This window comes from Pelodiscus sinensis, chromosome 1 (genome assembly GCF_052426305.1).
Source record: "Pelodiscus sinensis isolate ZL-2025 chromosome 1, ASM5242630v1, whole genome shotgun sequence".
Classification (NCBI taxonomy): Eukaryota; Metazoa; Chordata; order Testudines; family Trionychidae; genus Pelodiscus; species Pelodiscus sinensis.
In genome coordinates, this window is record NC_143052.1 from 66,296,857 (window position 1) to 66,315,042 (window position 18,186).

Sequence of the window (18,186 nt, forward strand, 5' to 3'; positions counted from 1 at the left end):
CTGGCCCTGAGTCCTCCCTCCTACACACTAAAGCTCTCATTCTTAGCCCTACCCCGGAGCTCCCACACTAGTCAAAATATGTTGGGTCGTGGGCATCAATAATTTTCTTCAACTGGGTCATGAGGAAAAAAAGTTTGAAAACCACTGCTTTAAGGGACCATTCATCTTGAACTATCTGTTCAAACTTGTGTTTAGCACTTTAGCACTAGCTACGGAACGGCTCTGTAGCTTAAAAGTTTTCTGTCTCTCTAACAGAAGATGGTCCAATAAAAAATCACCTTTCTTTTTTCCCCTCTAATAGCCCGATATCAACACAGCTACCTACAGCAGTGCATACTCTCTTGAAGGTGTTGCTTAGTTACAGGTATCCTGGATATTTCCCTGCTATAGTTTGTGCACTTACTGTCCATTTGCTAAATCTATTAACATATAACTCTATTATATGCGAGCTCCGGGGCGAGAGAGCCCTGTTCGTAAGTGCGGATCCGACATAAGTCGGATCCGCGTAAGTCAGGGACTGCCTGTATTCTATACTCTGTGTCTGGCAAGGATGATGCTAAGCTTTTCTCAAGAGAACACTTTAATCTATGATGATTCTGGTACTAGGAAATACTGCCTTAACTTTATAATTAAAGCTTGGGAAATGTACAGCAGCACCATCTTTTATAGACTAAAACATTGCGGTAAAAGAATTATATGTGCCAGGTCTAATAATTGTGAGTGTCACCAGCATACTATTTCATCTTATATAATTACACGTGAGAGGAAATAACATAATAAACTTGTCATGTTGCCTGCTGGTTGGGGAGGTGGGAATGAACCACGGGTTTTAAAGGTCTGGTATTTTTAGACCTGTAGATAGTTCCTGCTGCTTTGCTGCTACATTAAAGAGCTTCTCCTAGAAAGAAATTAGGAATTAGTGTCTGTCTCTCTAGGGTATCACTAAATCCCTTTTAAAAAGTGATACCATAAAGTAATTAGTATTGTGACTCTGTAGCAACAAACTTTTTGCTTTATCCTTCATCAATCTTCTGTTGTGGATCTCCTTTATTATTTTAATGTATTATGATGCAATTATGTAATCTTGCTATCCCTCTTTTCTTATAAAAATAAAAAAGATTATCTGTTTTATTTATGTGTGTTCTGGGATGTGGGATCAGAGAAGGCTAAATGTGTGTTACTGTTCCTTCCTCCCACAGTTTCTCTTCTTATGAACTAGCAGGAACAGCAGACTGAAACTAAGGCTGTATTGGCACCCTTCATAAATGCTATGTGTAGGAACAGGAGAACGACAGATCAAATATCTTTCTCCCTAGTAGTGATTCTCTTTTGTAAGAATATTAAGTATTTGTGTTTTGGGACACACAGAGATGACAAAGTGAGAAATTCAAATACTTGCTCTACATCACTTTGTCTAATTATTAAAATTATCAAGAGAATGTTCTTATTACAGATAAAAGGTGTAAGAAAATACCTGTCTACCGCTTTAACTAACTGAAGGTTTTTATCAAATCAACCATGTTTTCCAACTATAATGTCCAATCTAATTCTCATTGACTTTGATTTTGAAAAGGGACAGAAGCTGGACTATGTATGCAAATTGGAAGATAGTTTTAAATTTCTTAGTATTTTTTAAAGAAACATAATCACATTCTTATTTAAATTACACCCAAATTACATATAAGAAGGAACTTGTGTATGACATTTCTGAACAGACTGTGTGTAGCAAATGTACTCTTCTTGTGCCAAGCATACAAGATGGAACTTCATGGTTCATTGATTTAAAGGTTACATGCATTTTAAAATACCATGACAAAACTATAGGGTTGGAAGAGGGCATTCAGAAGTGAAGATAATAGATATCCAAAATTAGAACTTTGTGACTACTCCAAAATATCTCTGAAGTATACAGAAACGTTGTTTGAACTTGAAGTTTGACTTTAGCAGGATGCCTTCAGAGAAAGCATTGTCCATGAGCAAATAATGCACCATTTAGAATTATTATGGAATGAATCCTTTTCCATTGAACGACCAAAAACTGTACCCTTGAAAAAAGTAGTAATGCCACAACAAAAAGAATAGAGCTACACATTGAAGCTCTCTAGTCTGGCATCCTTAGGACCTGTCTGGTACCAAACCAAAGAATTTGCTGAACTAGGGGAGGTCAGTATTATCTAGCAGCATTAACAACACTTCCACTGCTCACTGGGCAGTCCCTACTGGACCAGCAAATGAACATAATGCAGGGAGGTGTAAAATAAAGGTTCTGACTAAGGATATTAAAGAGCAGTTATTTGGCTAATCGTGTAGTCAATACAGTCAATAAAGGGGCCACTTTGCAGAGCTGCAGCGAGGGTAGCACCTGGAGTCATCTTGTTTCGGGACTGATCAGTCCCAGTTTGGGCCAGCTCTGGACCACTGCAGCTCTACATTTTAAAATGCAAAGCTGCAGTGTGGGTGGCTCCTGGAGCCGGCACAAGCTGGGACTGAGCAGTCCCATCTCGCACCAGCTCTGGGACTGCTGCCCCTCTGCATTTTAAATGTAGCAAGAGCCGGACAGCTTGTTCCGGGTCCAGCAGCCCCTGTTCACGGTGGCTGGGGACCCACTCAGACAGGGACTGCTGCCAGAGCAGCCTCTGCCTGTGGCGAGCCTCAGCCCGCTGCTGGCAGAAGCTGCTTCACAGCAGCCTCCTTTATCCCTCCCTCCATCCCCCTGGCTGCCTCTGATAGAGGCAGCAGGGTGGAGGCAGGTGGCACAGTGGAGACTGTGCTTTAGGGAGCCAGCTTTAGGGAGCCACTTTCTCCCACCCCCTTGCTGCTTCATACAGAGGCAGCGGGCGGTGGTGGGAGTGATAGTTGAGTACTCCACTCAACTACATGATAAGCTTAAGCTTATCGGGTAGTTGAGTAGTCAACTACTTGTTAGGTTCTTCAATGACAACAATCGTGTGTTTTGGCAAGATTCCTTGCATTAACCTCTATGTCATAACTAAACTAAGCAATAATATTCTCTCCCAAAACTTCAAAGGAAATTTAAATTGCTTACAGTTGTCTTAACTTGCCATCCAAAACTAACAGTGAACAGCAGCACTACACAATTAAAAGCTACCACGTTACAATTCAGAAATGCCTGGTTTCGATGGTGAGAGGATTGATTTTATATTTCTGTTCGGTGTTTTTTGTTTTGTTTGTTTTTTCAGAGAGAGAAAATGAAGGTTCTCTTAAGCGCCAAACTTTGGTTTTAAAAAACTGTTTGAGATATGAATATAGAAAGGTGCCTGAAATTGATATAACTTTGTGTACTTGCATCTAAATGTGAAGTTCTGTTGCTGAAATTTGAGTTTGAAGTGGCATGTAATGCTTTAGCTGTGCTGTGTAAAGTTCCAGTTCAATGGGAATCTTAATGATAGAGATGAGAATCCCTCAGAATAAATAGTTTCAGAGATGCTTAGCAGTCTTCATTAAAACAGCACAAATGAAATGTTGTGTTGATCAGATGAAGTACATAATTAATTTCTTGGTTGTTGCATACTTCACCTCTCTGTGTTTTCACTCATGTTTTATCCTGAAATGTTTGGTCATTATACCAAAATATTTTGACCTAATTTGCAGTGAGAAAAATCTACCTGTAAAGAAAGCAAATGTCTAATTGAAAAGTGGAGCCATGTTAAATACTTTGGGATGCTGAATCTCCCTGTTAAATAGGGTTAACACAATCTTTCACTCCATTTAAAAGTTTAACTTATATTTCCTCTCACTTTGCAGGTCCTTGAAGGGCGGTCCTCTTCAAAAAGCTAAATTTCTCTCTGATGTAAGGCTTTGCCTTACTTGCTTTAATTCTGGTAGTAATACTCACTGGTTCTCCTCCTATATTGGAAAGAATAGGGCTTAGCTTCAGGAATGACATTCTTTCTTATTAGGTAGTTTTTCTAAATGTTTCTCTCATGCTTTTGTTTATATGATGTGGGAAAGAGCGCGTGTCTGTACTTGATTTGCAAATATGGGTAAGATAAGTTCCGCTCTCCATCCCTGATTAATGTTGGATGTGATGTCATCAATAGAGTACATGCTGAGGCATATCACAGAGGAAAGCTGGCAATCACTTTGAGGAGGATTATTTGCTTGCAAGGACTTTCAAATGTAAGTTAAAACTTTTTAGCACCACCATAATTTTATTACATTTTATGGGTTTTGGACATCCAGTATATAAACTTTAAAGAACGATGTGCTTCTATATTTTGCTCTTGGAGGAGTCCAATTTAGGATTCTTAATCAGTATAAGTGTAGTACAGACAATTACAAATACTTTTTTACATTTTAATAAAAATATTTGCAAAGTTGTCACCTTAATTTACCCAAAGCCTGAGTTTAGGGTTTTGTATCCCATGCTAAAATTCACTTCACAACAGTCTAGAACAATGAAAAGATGTGGCTGTGATGTCATCAGCTGTTACAGAGGATCCATAGGTTCCTGATCTGAAGGCCTGGTAGGTAAGTAAAGGTGATACTGAAATTGAAAGGACCTTGTCAGTTGAAAGGAGTCTGTTGATTTAAGCATTTTTTTTAAAACCCCAGTTCCATGAGCATTCTGGAGATGCATATAAACTCTTTATTTGGTTTAATGTTCATATTTTGCCAAGCAAACATCTTGAACTATTAAGACCCTTACAAATGACAGCTTGAGAGTATGCTTGTAGAACAGTGATACTCAGACCTCAGGGTTTCAGGAGCCAAATTTGTGATCACTATTACCCAAAAGAGCCACAGTAGTATGAATTCACTGTTTAATTTAGTACAGTACTATTTAAATAGCATGTGAAATATTCAGTTTATATAAAACATTATTGGTGCAAAATGACTAACCAAGTGTTATTTCATCAACTACAATTGGTTAGCAATAGGGATGTAAGCAGCTAGTCGACTACCCGATAAGCAAATGCTTATCGGGTAGTCCAATAGGAACTTGACTACCGTAAAATCTTGAATATAACGCGCACTTTTTTCCGAGGTTTTTTTTTTTTGGATCCAAGTTTTTTGCATTATATATAGATGTTATTGTTTAAAGTTTTTTATTTTGGCAGTTCCATGCCAACAGCACGCTAAGACAACAGTAAACATGAAATAAATATCAACTGAAATGGCAGAAATTCCTAGAATGCTTTAAAACATTTAAAAACAATAAATAATATGAAATTTACATCTTTCTTGTTGTATGAAATAGTTTATAGTTAGTTAATTGCTGACATTTATGAAAATAAGTTATAAATGTGGACACCGGATGTGAAATTGAATTTTATCCCTATAGACTAGCAATCCTATAGACTTTGAAAAAAGTAAGTACCAGTAAATCAATAGTTCAGACATGCAAATATGGCAGTCGTCAGTTTCATTGAGAGAGATTGATCTTCTACTCATCTTCGAAGCCCTCAAATTCGCTGTTGTTATCTTTGTCGAACAGACGAGCGATATCTTCCGGGGTAAAGTCTTTGACATCTTCATCCAGGTAATACAAGTTATTGTCATCTTTGCCTAATTCGCCCTCGGCCGATTCATCGTCACTTGGATCGCGTCCATCATCCGTCCACCAGCAATACAAAAAGGCAGGAAATACAATGCGCCGTCATACCATAGACTTGCAAAAGTCGGGGTGTGCATTATATATAGGAGTATAGATTTTTTCCATTATGATCAAATTCAAAAGTTAGGGTGCACCTTATATATCAGTGTGCATTATATTTGAGATTTTATGGTAATTGTTCCCTCCCTCTCTTCCCCACCTTGCTGCCTCTATCAAAGAGAGGCAGCAAGGGGGAAGCATGAGTCAGTGGTAGGGGAGCTGGCTTAAAAGCCGCTGCTCCCTCCAGTACTGTCTGGGAGCCAGGGGGCAGTGGGGAAATGGCACGAGCAGGAATTGAAACAGTCCCACTGCTGCTCCTCTCCCTTTGGAATGTACAAGGCTTCCTGCAGCTCTTGTACATTTCAAAGGAAGAGGCACATAGGAGAACCCCTTCCAGAATGGACTGCTTTGCTCGCTACTGGCATGGGTTCCTGCTGCCTCTCTCCCTTTGAAATATACAAGAGCCACGGGCAGCTCTTGTGCATTTCCAAGTGAGAGGCGCAATGGGATAGGGAGTGCCCCCCATTGACTAATTGAGTAGTCGATGGGATTTCTGTTGTCTACTCAATTAGCCGATTAATCAAAATTTAACATTCCTAGTTAGCAACATAGAAGAAGCATCCTTATTGGTGGTTGTTTGAGTGTTTTAATATCATGTGCTGCAACGAGCCATAGGACACACATTGAGGAGTCACTTGTGGCTCTCAAGCCTCAGTCTCAGTATCACTGATGTAGAACTCGCTCATCTCCTGATTGTCATACTGTCCCTCGATTACTGTCAAATATAAGGCTTTCCAGAAAGTCAGAAATTGCTGCCTGTGGGGTAGACAGGGAAGACTGATGTTCAGGCCATGGAAACCATGTTGTCTGTGAAGGTAGGTTAAGCATAGTTAGTCCTAGAGCTCTCTTTTCTGTGTTTCCTAAACCATTACAAGAGAGAACTCCTGGTAAATTGTTGGATTCTCCTAAAAATAATCTGTCTGTGGCCTGTTTTGAAGACTGTTTGACAGTCATATGTAATAAAGAACTAATCTTTTTTTGGGGGGTGTCTCTGCCTGTCATTAGGGAGATTGAAGTAAGCGGTCCACTCCCTGAGCTCTGCACCCTTCCCTTACTGTTTTTGTGGCAAAATTTCTTTGTTTTCAATGAATCCTCATATGGCATTCCACTAAAGACTCCAGAGTGTCTTATTGGGCAAACTTTTTGACCTGAGGGCCATATTGGTAGGGAAATTGTATGGAGGGCTGGATAGAGAACGCTGGATGAAGCTATGCCTCCCCAAACATCCAAATTTGGCCTAGCCTGTGCCCATACCTCCCCCCCCCCCCCGCTCCCTGCCCCCTTACTGCCTGCTCCTGTGACCCTCACCCCCATCCAAAACTCCATGCTCTTTGCCAGCCATATCCACCTGGAGCGTTAAGTCTGGCAGCATGGCTACAAGGCTGCATAGGTGCTGGGGAAACTAAGGCTTTGGGGGGGGGGGGGGAGGGACTTGGAACTACATGCTGTCCAAGAGGTGGGCTGGCTCCTTCAATCAAGGCTGTCCTGACCCTGCTCCCTGATGGGAGCTCGGGGGCTGGATTGAAGGATCCAAAGGGCTTGTTGTGGCCTGAGGCTATAGTTGCCCCCTCTGATCTGGAGGCTGGTAACCACCAAATTAAGGGAAGCTGTTAGTTTCAGGAGTGGCCACTAAGCTATCTTCTAGACTAGAGGATGGAGTTATGGGACCTTTCTTCAGGAGACCAGTTAAGTTAGCACTTCTGTCTGGAGAAGACTTGAACCCCAGATTTTGTTGTGTGGGGAACTGGAAGTGAAGAAAATCTCCTCAAAGGAGAATAAGTTCTTCATAGTCAAGAAGGAAAGGAGGGGAGGTATAACACAGAAAAAAGCAGCCCTCCCACTGTGGATTCACTAGAAAGATGGCTGAAGCGGTTTCATTTTCCTTTCCTCCATTTCTTTCTGATTCAGAGCAATGATGCTAGAACAAGTTAGGGAAGGCTATGGTCCCCATTGCAGAGAGGACCAATAGGTTCCAGAGTTGTCCTTCTGTACCATGCCTGGATGATTCATTTTCTCTCTCAGGACATTTCAGTCTGCTAAGCAAAACACTTCTCCCGGGTTCTCTAAACTGAACAGATTGGCTACTGAGGATCATCTCCCGTTAAGCCTGTTAACATCCATTGTCTGAGTAACTTTTGAATAAAAACTAAGCAAATAAATTCCAGTAGCCCATCAGCAGAGATTTGCACTTAATGGAAAGAGAACAAGTGAACATAAACTACAACGATTTTGGCAGCCTTTAATTATTGAGACAAGACTACAAGAAGAGCTGGTGGACAAGATGATAGAATTGATCATTCCAGAAGGTCTTTGACTCTTCCCTTTTGCTATAGGATCGAATGCGCATGTTACGCAAAGTTCAGACAACTTCTTGAGGGTTTCCAGACAGATCTCTGTTCGCACTCTTTCTTAAAAGAGGAGGTTCCAGAGATGACTGAAAGAATAGTTCAGATCAAGATCTGGGGGCACAAATTAATTTTTGTCATCAATCCAAAGAATCAGGACATAAGACTTATGAAGAAATCTGTTGAGAATAGTGCAGTGCCTGACTGAAAGAATCTCAATAGGTTCTCAATGAAATAAAATCCAATTTGGAGAAACCTAAATCCATTTGGTCATCAGCCATAGGTGGTTTTTCTGTATTCTGAAACAGAAAGATGCTTTGTCTAAACTCCCATTTATTAAAACTACACTTGACCATGGTGTGGCAGGATTTTCAGCATAACAGTTAGCTTTGTCCGAGTGCTCCCTTCCTCCATGATGGCAAGCCTTCTAATCAAAAGACTGTTTCAAAAATAAAAACGCTCAGCAAGTCACTAACCTAAAATGAAATGGCCCTTTGCCCCTGCACCCAAGAGTAAAATGAGTGATAGTGCAAGTCATTGCTGATTTGAGATCATCCACTAGTCTGACACTGAAATTAGATACCCAAGCTGGTTTGTGCCAGCTTCCTTGGATGAAGGGGTGGTTTTAATTGTTGTGGCTCTTTGGCCCTGCAAGGGGAGAGAACCCAGAGCCTTTGCTTCTGCCCAAACATGACAGTTTATACTGCAAATAAAATATCCACTTTGCTCAAGTCAGATGTCACAGGCCAGCCAAGGGTTTTTAAAAGCAGTGTAGACATAACCTGAATGGTCAAAAATTCCAGAGATCACTGTTCATCCTCTCATATCACCAAAGTGCATGTAAGATTTCTTCAGTTCTTCATTCCATCTTTCTTAAAACTACTTTTTCCCAGCATCCGCAATCTTTGTCACTTCTCTGGCATCTAAAGGTGACACATTCTTCAAGGTCTACGCCATACCCTTGCCTGTCCACATCAGACAGGTTGAAGATCCATGCAATAGATTTATATTACTCATAGGGTACATCTAGACCCGTGGTCACCAACCAGTAGATCGCGATCTACCGGTAGATCTCAGGGGCTCTAAGAGTAGCTCTTGAGCCCTCTCTGAACTGTGCACCTGCGCAGTACATTTACATTAGATTTCCTCATGTAATGTAGGCGGGGCTTCAAGGAAGGGGCGGGGCAGTAGATCTTCACCTGTTCTGAGACTTAAAAAGTGATCTTGGGTGTAAAAAGGTTGGAGACCACTGCTCTAGACTTACTTTCACTTTCGAAAAAAGAAATGCAAATTTGGCAATAATTTGCATATGTTCCGATCGCTTTTTCAAAAGTTTTTTTTTTTTTTTTTTTTTAAAGCAAGCAGTTTAGATGTGGTTCTTTCGAGGAGGGGCGGGGAGCGGAAAAAACCCTTTTTTGAAAGAACCTTCTTCCTCAAAAATTGAGGGTTAAAAGTTCTTTCGAAAAAAGGGGTTTTTCGTTTTTTTTTTTTTTAAAGAACCGCATCTAAACTGCTTGCTTTTTTGAAAAACTTTTCAAAAAGCAATCGGAATATATGCAAATTACCACCAAATTTGCGTATCTTCTTTTGAAAGTGAAAGTAAGTCTAGACGTACCCATAGAGAAAATTCTCAAGCACAGTCACATTCTTCTATCCTCTTTTACATCTCTATTAGAGATAGAAAAGTGTCTTTCTGTGCACTCTATGCCTGTAGCGTAAACTAAAGAGAGTACGTGTGTGCCTTCTAGAGAAGTGGGTCAGCCTCATTTTCCCATGTTTGTGAGCAGCAATTAACTGTGTGGAAATAATGAACTCCCTGCAGCTTTCTCTATATTGGTCTTAATTTCCTGGGTGCAACTTCCCTCTTGGTAGCAATGGTGATAGTCCTACTGTAAATACAGCCACAGATATCTTTAGCAATTTGTCCAGTAGATTTGCTCTGAACGGTTTTTAATTGTGTAGAAAAATGGCGGAAACCACAGAAGCTTTGTCTATTCAAAGACCATCCAAGATAAAACTGCAATTTATGTTAAGTAGAGAATTCTGTAGAAAATGTTAGTGAAGGCAAAGCTTTGATACATCCAGCAATTAGTGCATGAAAACAAACTTTAGTACTGGAAAATCTGATTTGAAGAATATTTTTACATTGAGATTTCTAATATTATTCCCTGCCCTGAAGTTCTTATACACTATAATCTTTAGTGTTCCTGTGGCACTTAGAAAAGTTGGCCCCTGAACCTGATTTTGATCTGTTCATACTATTGTATGTGCTCATTAAATATATCAGTAATATATCCAGAAGAAAATGATTATATGCTCTTAAAACTTAATCATCTATATTAAAGCTTCAGTATTTGAAGCCTACACTTGTATTTTGTTTTAGTTCATATTCTGTTTTGCCATTGCTTTTTTTTTTTGTATTCTTTAAAAAAAACAGAGCTGAGTTATTGAATCAACCTTTTTTACAATCTGCCCCATTCTCACTATTTTGCTTTTGGTGTCTTAATATCTGCTGGAGAATAGAGTGACAATGCATATAGTTTACCCAGTTTTAATACAGAGTTGGCCATAAAGATAGGATGTCTGGTTTTCAGAGTCTATTTTTTAACTACCCCTACTTGCTATATTATATTTATTAAAATATATTGGGACTAGGGCTTAATGTATAGAGCTTTTTTTTTTTTTTTTTTTTTTTTTTTTTTTATTACAAAATTGTGGTGCATCTTGTGGAGATTATTGAATGACAATACACAATTTTAAGGTAGATCTTATCTATTTTTTTAAAAATCAATGCATTCATTTAAAGTCTCGAGTACTTGTGGCTAAGAAGAAATATTTACCTATGAAATTAATGTACTTCTCTTCCCCACTATAATAAAATAATAATCTCTCAGTTGCCAAGGAACACACCCTCCTGTTTTTGCTTTTGTTGTTGTTCTCCACATGCCAAAAGCCCCGAGGAAAACTGTATATTACCTTACTGTCAAAACCTCCAGTGTTTCATCCAAAAAAAAATTTCAGAAATTGTAAAGCACCTTAAAACTTAAGAGCTGTATAAAATGTACAGACTTGAGACCCTAAATTATACCTTGGCCTGACTTTCAGAGGTGCCTAAAAAAATTAGGTACCCAAACATGACACTTTTGCCCTAAATGAGGAGAGACGAAAAAGATTTATACTAGACTAAATGGTATGGGAGACAGTGTGGGAGAAATTTCATTTGTAAAACATAAAAATGTAATAGTTTGGTAAGCATAACTATACCATTTCAGCTATCTACTCAAACCCTTCAGAAAAAAGGTAAATGTGGAAGAGGGAAGAGAGTAAATACAACTTATGCTGTGTCTCCTCCCAGGATGCCTACAAAGTATCCACAAAGAGTTGGATCTCCTTACCTCTGTTCAGGTTGTGTTTGTTCAAGTGATGACAGATAATACATTGGCAATGTATTAGATCAGTGTTCTCAAACTTTTTGGGCTCCGGAGCCCTTTACATGCATGAAAAATTATGCGGAGCCCCAGCAGTCCACTGATTGTATGTGTTGTACCTATCGATGTTTCCAGTTTGTCAGCCTCGTGGAGCCCCTGGAGATGTCTCGCAGAGCCCTGGGGCTCCGCAGAGCACAGTTTGAGAAACACAGAGCACAGTTTGAGAAACACTGTATTAGATCACAAGCAAGAGAACACTCATTCTCCTCTCCTGTATGCAGGAGCTATAAATGTCTGGGATTGGTGTGTCCTTCATGATGTCTATCCGTCTGACGCTGCATCTGGCAGGGGAAAAGGATATAGTAGCGGATTTGGCTCAGCAGAGAGCAATTGGTACATGAATGGCCCCAAAAGGATCAGTTGGTTCAGACCATATTCTTCAGCTGAGGTCCAATTCACAGCGAGGACCTATTCACAGCGAGGTCCAACAAAATGTGTTGCCTTTTCTGTTCCAGAGCTGTCAGGTAAAGTCTGTTCCTGGCTGATGCTGTGCTTGGTACTGGAGAAAAGGTTTGATGTACATCTTTCTCTCCTTTCTAGTGATTCAAGAGTTTGAGACACACACATCAGGAGAGGGCTAGAATGGGTCTTATTGCCACAATTTGGCAGTGGTAACAGTGCTTTATACATCCTCTTCAGTTGTCTAGCATAGTCTTGATGTGGAAATGAATGTAGAGAAATGGAAATTTCTATATCTGAGGTGGAAGAAAAGCTTAGAAAACTTTGGCCATGTTTACTCTACAAAGTAGGAGGGGGGTAATGAAATTTGCTGCAGATATAGAGTTGGGTGTCATCACCAGTACCCAGGAGAATTGGGTTATTGTATGGAAAAAATCTAGATGACCCTGAAGACTCGAGTAATAAATAGGAAGACAATAGTTCATGGTACAAGATAATGCACTTAGAATCTAATAATATTTTTGACTGTAAACTGACAGTTCATTGATTTGAAATAAGGAGAGAGACCTGTCTCTGGTGGCTCTCACTCGTCTAGTGATCACTAACAATCTTGATGCCGCTATGAAAAAGGCAAAGGTGATTCTGTTATGTATCAGGCAAGCTGTTTTCAATAGAGAGACAAGTTTTAATGCCATTATACAAGGCCTTAGATCTAGAATACTGTGCACAGTTGTTTTGGTCACTTGTGTTCAAAGAAGATGAATTCAATGAACAGGTACAGAGAAGAGCTACTCTGTAACTTAGAGGTATGGAAGGTCTACCTTATGAGAGGAGACTGGAAGTTTAAGCTAGTAAAAATGAAGGCTGAGGGTGGATATTGAGTGCTCCCTATAAATATATCATAGGGGTAAACACTGGAGAGAGTGAAGAGCTATTTGAACTAAATAACCATGTTGGCGCAAGAAGAAATGAGTATAACTGTTGATAAATTCAGGCTAGAAATTAGAAGACTGTTTTCTAACCATCAGAGGAGTGAGGCTTTGCAGTAGCTTCCCAGAAGACACAAACAACTTATTTTTAAGAGAACTGGCCAAATTTATGAATGCCAGGGTTGCTTGTGATGGGGGTTGGCAGCCTTAGGGATCCCTTCTGGTTAACACCTTTATTACTAAAAATCTCATTCCTTGGGGCTTCAGCAGTCACCAGTAGGGAATGGGAAGTGATTCTCTTTCCTCTCTTACTCCCGTGGGGTGACTTTTGTCTTTCTTCTGAAGCATCAAGGATGGCTTTAGTTGGAGATGGAACAGCAGAATGTGGTGGACCAATGCTCTTGGGTGGCACCGACTGCACATGACCACACTTTTAATTTCATGGGTGGTTGGTTCTTGTTCACATGCTCAGAGTCTGATCACCATATGTTTGGCAGTTTGACACTGACTTTTTTTTAATCTTCCTCTCAAGGGTGTGGTGTGTCACTTGCTGAGATCATTAGGGTTTATCTCACTTAATTCTGTACTATTGTAGTGACTACTGGCATGGGTGCACCTCCATATTTTCTGCTGTGGCACATAGCAGTTGTCTCCTGGCAGCTGAAAATTTTGTTGTTGTATTTAGTGTGCAGAGGCTGAGTAGCAGTTGGGGGCTTGTGCTATATGGGACTAATGCTGGTGATCCCTTCTAGTCTTAAATTATCTTTGAATCTAAAATGGCATAAGGTTTGAAGTTGCATGAAATCTGAATGTATTTCTGACTTAGATAATTTAGTTCATAGCTCTTACACATTTCATTATTAGGCACTTGGAAGGATTGTTACATCAGAATTTTATAAAGCAAAAGTTTTTGCTTCCATAGAGTATTAGATCTTGGGAGAGGAGAGCTTTGTGGAATTACAATGTGCATCTATAAAGGAGAGATAGTAAAGCAGTGGTTTTCAAACATTTTGGCCCATGGTCCACCTGGCTCCGCAGACCACAAGTTGCTAGTGGAAACTCAGCGTTAATTACATAATTATGTCTGATCTATTTTGCTAGTGCAGCAGCTAGGGCAAATGGTTAAATTTAAACCTATAAGAAAGGAAATATTAATACAAATTATTAACCAGATTAAGAGCTTAACTTTCTCATGTTAATCAAACTTCATTTTAAATAAAGTAAAATACTAATTTGTCTAAGGCGCAAGGTTTCCAAGTTTTCTTTATGGCAGGAGTGGGAAACCTTTCTGGGTTGGGGGCCACTGACCCACAGAAAAATCAGTTAACTACACAAGTGAGCAGCAACCTCTTCTCCCCCCCCCCCCCCAACCCCTCACTGATGTGGTTCCCCAACTGAGACACCTCTCTCCTCTGGTACTTCAGCCTCATGGGGAAAGGGGGAGGGACAGAGAGGACTGAGGTTCAGGGCTTTCCATAGTTCAGATTTACTCTTCTGGGGTTCCAGGGTTAGTGGATTTTGTGGACTCCTCCCCCTCAGCTCTGGCGTGGGACCAAAAATGAGGGGTTCAGTGTGCGGGGACAGGGCTGCCAGTGAGTGGGATAGGGATGGTGGTGCAGGATCTGGGCAGGTGGTGAGGTGCAGGAAGGGAGTGAGGGTGCACGGTAGAGTACAGGAGCAGGCTGGGTTTTAGGTTGTCTGGAAGGGGAGGAGCACGGGTGGATGCAAGAGCAAGGGAAGGCACAGTGTATGGCCAAGAGGGAAGGTGCAGGAGAGGGCTGGCCTCCTTTGCATGTCTGAGTAAAGAGGAGGATTCAAGAGCAGGCTACAGGTGTGGGATCTCGGTGAGGGGGGGCCTGGGGTGCGGTGGAGTGTAGGGTCTGGGCATCCGGGGTGAGGGGCACTTACTTGCCTTTGCATCTCACGCTGTTCTCAGCACTGCATCTCAGGCACGGCCTCCCGCTGCTCTCATTGGCTGGATTCCAGCCAATGGGAGCAGTGGGGAAAGCCTCCAGGCAGTGTGTCTTCATGCTGCTGTTTCCCCAGTTTGGTGAGAGGGAGTGGCAGTGCACAGTCATATCTGGTTCCATTTCTTCCCTGTGAGCCCAATGGTGTAGTGAGGCTCAGGGCTTTCTTCAGCCCCTCCTCCCCAGTGGGAAGCTGGCACTGGTGCTCCAACCGCACAGGAGGGCAGGGCACGAAGCTGAAGCGCCATTGGGAACTCCCCACTGTGGGAGAGGGAGGAAGTGCAGGGGCTGAGCTTGAACCTCAGACTACTTAGTAGGCAGCTGTGGATCCGCAGACCGCAGTTTGAGAATCACTGTAGTAAAGCAGCAACAAGATCAAACTGGTGTGTGTTCTATAAACACACATAAGAGTTTTACAGAGTAGATCAGGCCAAGAAGAATGGGTAGGACACTTAAAAGAAACATTTTAAGATTAGTTTGGACAAAGTGTTTTGCTTTCATGTAGAGGGAAACAAAATATCATTTTGGTATGTACCATGATTCAGTCACTAGTTGACTTAACACATAAGTGAAAACAAAAAAAAGCAAAAAAACTAAGACCGCAAAACATAGAAAGGAAGTGAGATAAGTGAGGATATGTGAAAACCCTTTAGCCTATGAATGAAGTGTGGTCATATGGTATAAAAATGTTTTGTAGTCTTCCCTAGCATTAGGAGTACAATTGAAGGTCGCTGTTCCTGGAATGGATGGCTGTTTAGTTTGTCTCATTGTGAGGGTAGAAACTCAACTTTGTTTTCATTCTGAGATTGAAGGGGGAGGAGGAGACTTTTTTTTTTAATATTTAGATAATTTCAGAGTGAGTTGATAAGGGATTCTTTTCAGTCTACTTAGACCTGATTTTTATTTCCCTGATTCATAAAGAACTGAACTTGCTTTTAAAGCCATGCAAAGTTTGGACCCTTCCCAATCCAGATTTTATCTTCAGAGCAAGTATATGCCCAGGTTAATGTTTATTAATAGCCGTTAAATGCTGTCTATCACCCGTTTATCCAGGGGAAAATACAAAATTGAAATCTGTGTGAGGTATGAAGCTTGGAAATAAACTTAAAATCTAGGGTAGCGGGTACACTTCCATGTCATCCAGCAAATGTCTAATTCAAAACACTGATTCAGCAAAGTCTTAAAGTCAGATGATAGCTTATGAGCACTGTGGACTGTGTGAATGCTAGATACTAATCCATTAACATCTCAGTGTTGCATATCTTTTGTTCCTGTCATCTGGCTGCTGACACTTGGACAATTACTTGCAAACACATTTCAAAACATGAAACTACCTCCTTATTCATTTATCTCGTATTTTAGAAGAATACGATTCCTATTTCATCCAGTTTTTATATAGTAATTTTCCTGTTGTGAGGATATGCTTTTGAAAGAGATTAGAACTTGCCCTAGTAATTTTTTTTCCAAAAAATTACAACCAGTATGAGCGTGGTTTATCTGGTAAGTAAAGGGAATTTTGATCATTATAGTTTTTAAAATATTGTGTTATATATTTTTAGGGTGAAGCCTCAGTATGGGGGATGTAAACGAGTAGTCAAATATACAATTAATCGATTAACTGATCAGAGGCAGCAAAACGAGGTGGCAGGGAGCTCCCTGCGAGTGGGGCTGCATTGCACTGGCTGCTGGGCCTGCCCCTGGGTACTATAGAATAGTCGAGTGATTAATAAGAATTCACGCAGTTACTCGACTATTCTAACACCTCTTCTACTCAGTGTGCAAGCTTTTAACTATGGGAAAAGGCTTCTGGTAGTAAGTTGAAGTGATATATCCTACTTGAGGCTCAGCCCATAGTTGTAAGATCTTATGACCATTTCAGCTGAGTGGGACAAAAATCAGTAGTGAGGACATTGATGAACTTGGTCACTGGGGGAGGGGGGGAGGGGGAGAATTCTGGTCAGACAAATGTCCCTTTCCTGGGACTGTACAGTCATCTATGGATAATGGATGCATTTATACAGAGATATTGTTATGAGGCGCTCGCTCTATGTACATGTCAGCTGTATTAAAAATAAATTCCAAATGTGTTGTGTTGTGGTTGGTGTGTGTGTGTGATTTTTTTTGTTTTTGTTAAGCAGAATGGAAGAATCAGAGAATTGTTGATGCTGACTTTAGGGAGGTGAAATTAATTAATTAAACAAATGGATATTGTTTTGTTTTTATTTTTCAGTTTTTTTAAAGGTTGAATATTTCAGAATAGAGAGCATGTTTCATGTCGTACTCCTTGCAATTTAGATAACTTTAAAAAAAAAAAGTCAAATTTAAAATATTAATGTCTAGAGAGAGACTTCTAATAGTAAATATGTTCAGAATTCAGGTTGCCTTCCCTTGATCTTCCTTTTGTAAATAAAATCTGGATCTGTTGGGTGCTTTTTGATATCCCAGTGTATCCTTGCCATTTTGAATGAATGCTAGTTAACATAGATCTGTTGTACCAGATGTTCCAGTTTGGCCCACTATCCTCTTTTTCTGAAGGTTCTTCATGATAGGGATGTTAAATTGTGTTTATTAAGGCCTTTACCTAAATAAACACATTTTAACATCCCTATTCATAACAGGCTTGATTCTGTATCTGAGTTTTAGAATTAAAGAATATTCGCTTTCCCTCTTGGTTTACTGAGCCCATTCCATAAATACTACCATATGCTTGGTGGAAAGATTTCAAGTGGTGTATAGGTTGGACCTCCCTGATCCAGCATCCTTGGAACCTGAATGAGAGGTTTTGTTGAGCCAAAGGAGGTTCCCCTGCCACTTGTCCCTCTAGCCCGCTGCCGGCTACGCTTCTGGTCTTGGCCTGTCATCCTGCCACCACCCCCGGGCAAGCTGCCTGCCTCTGGCCTGAGGTCTGCTGCCTGCCAGGCTGCTGTGCACCCCCACTGGACATGGATCCCAGCTGCTGGCCTTCTGCTGCCTGGATCCCAGCCACCAAGGCTCTCTGGCCTGGGAACATCCTTGGTTCCAGACCACGGATGTTGCCGGACGAGAGAGTCTTAGTTTAGGGAGGTGCAACATTGGGGATGTATGTAGGGCAGAGTTATAGTCATTCTACTTTCTTGCACAAACAGTGTTTATTGATGTTCCTCACCATGACATCTGTTCCTTTCTAGATGGTTTTTTTGTTTTTGTTTTTTAAATTGGAGGTTGGGGAAAGGTGGGGGGCTTTGTCCTCATACCTGTCAGCTTGGTCTTTGCTACTCCATTGAGGTCTTGTTGCTGCTCCATCCTAGCATGACTAGATCAGAGTGCATTAGCAGGTCATCAGTGCTTCTTTTTAATCCATGAAAGAGGGTCATAGTATAGTGGCACAAGGCATTTTTCCAC

General features: G+C 40.8%; 1 protein-coding gene across 6 annotated transcripts in view; it reads left to right on the top strand.

Moving 5' to 3' along the window:
* The window catches only part of CNOT2 (CCR4-NOT transcription complex subunit 2), a 132,614-nt gene that overhangs the window by 24,085 nt on the left and 90,343 nt on the right, over positions 1–18,186 (top strand). Inside the window, exon 1 of one of the 6 annotated variants that reach the window (XM_075931738.2) lies at positions 4,062–4,140. The exons of 4 other annotated variants lie outside the window; for them this stretch is intronic. The gene's annotated coding sequence lies outside the window, so the exon portion shown is untranslated. Of the gene's footprint in view, positions 1–4,061; positions 4,141–18,186 lie in introns of those variants that run through there. One more of the 6 variants, XM_025183882.3, reaches the window with a different exon arrangement.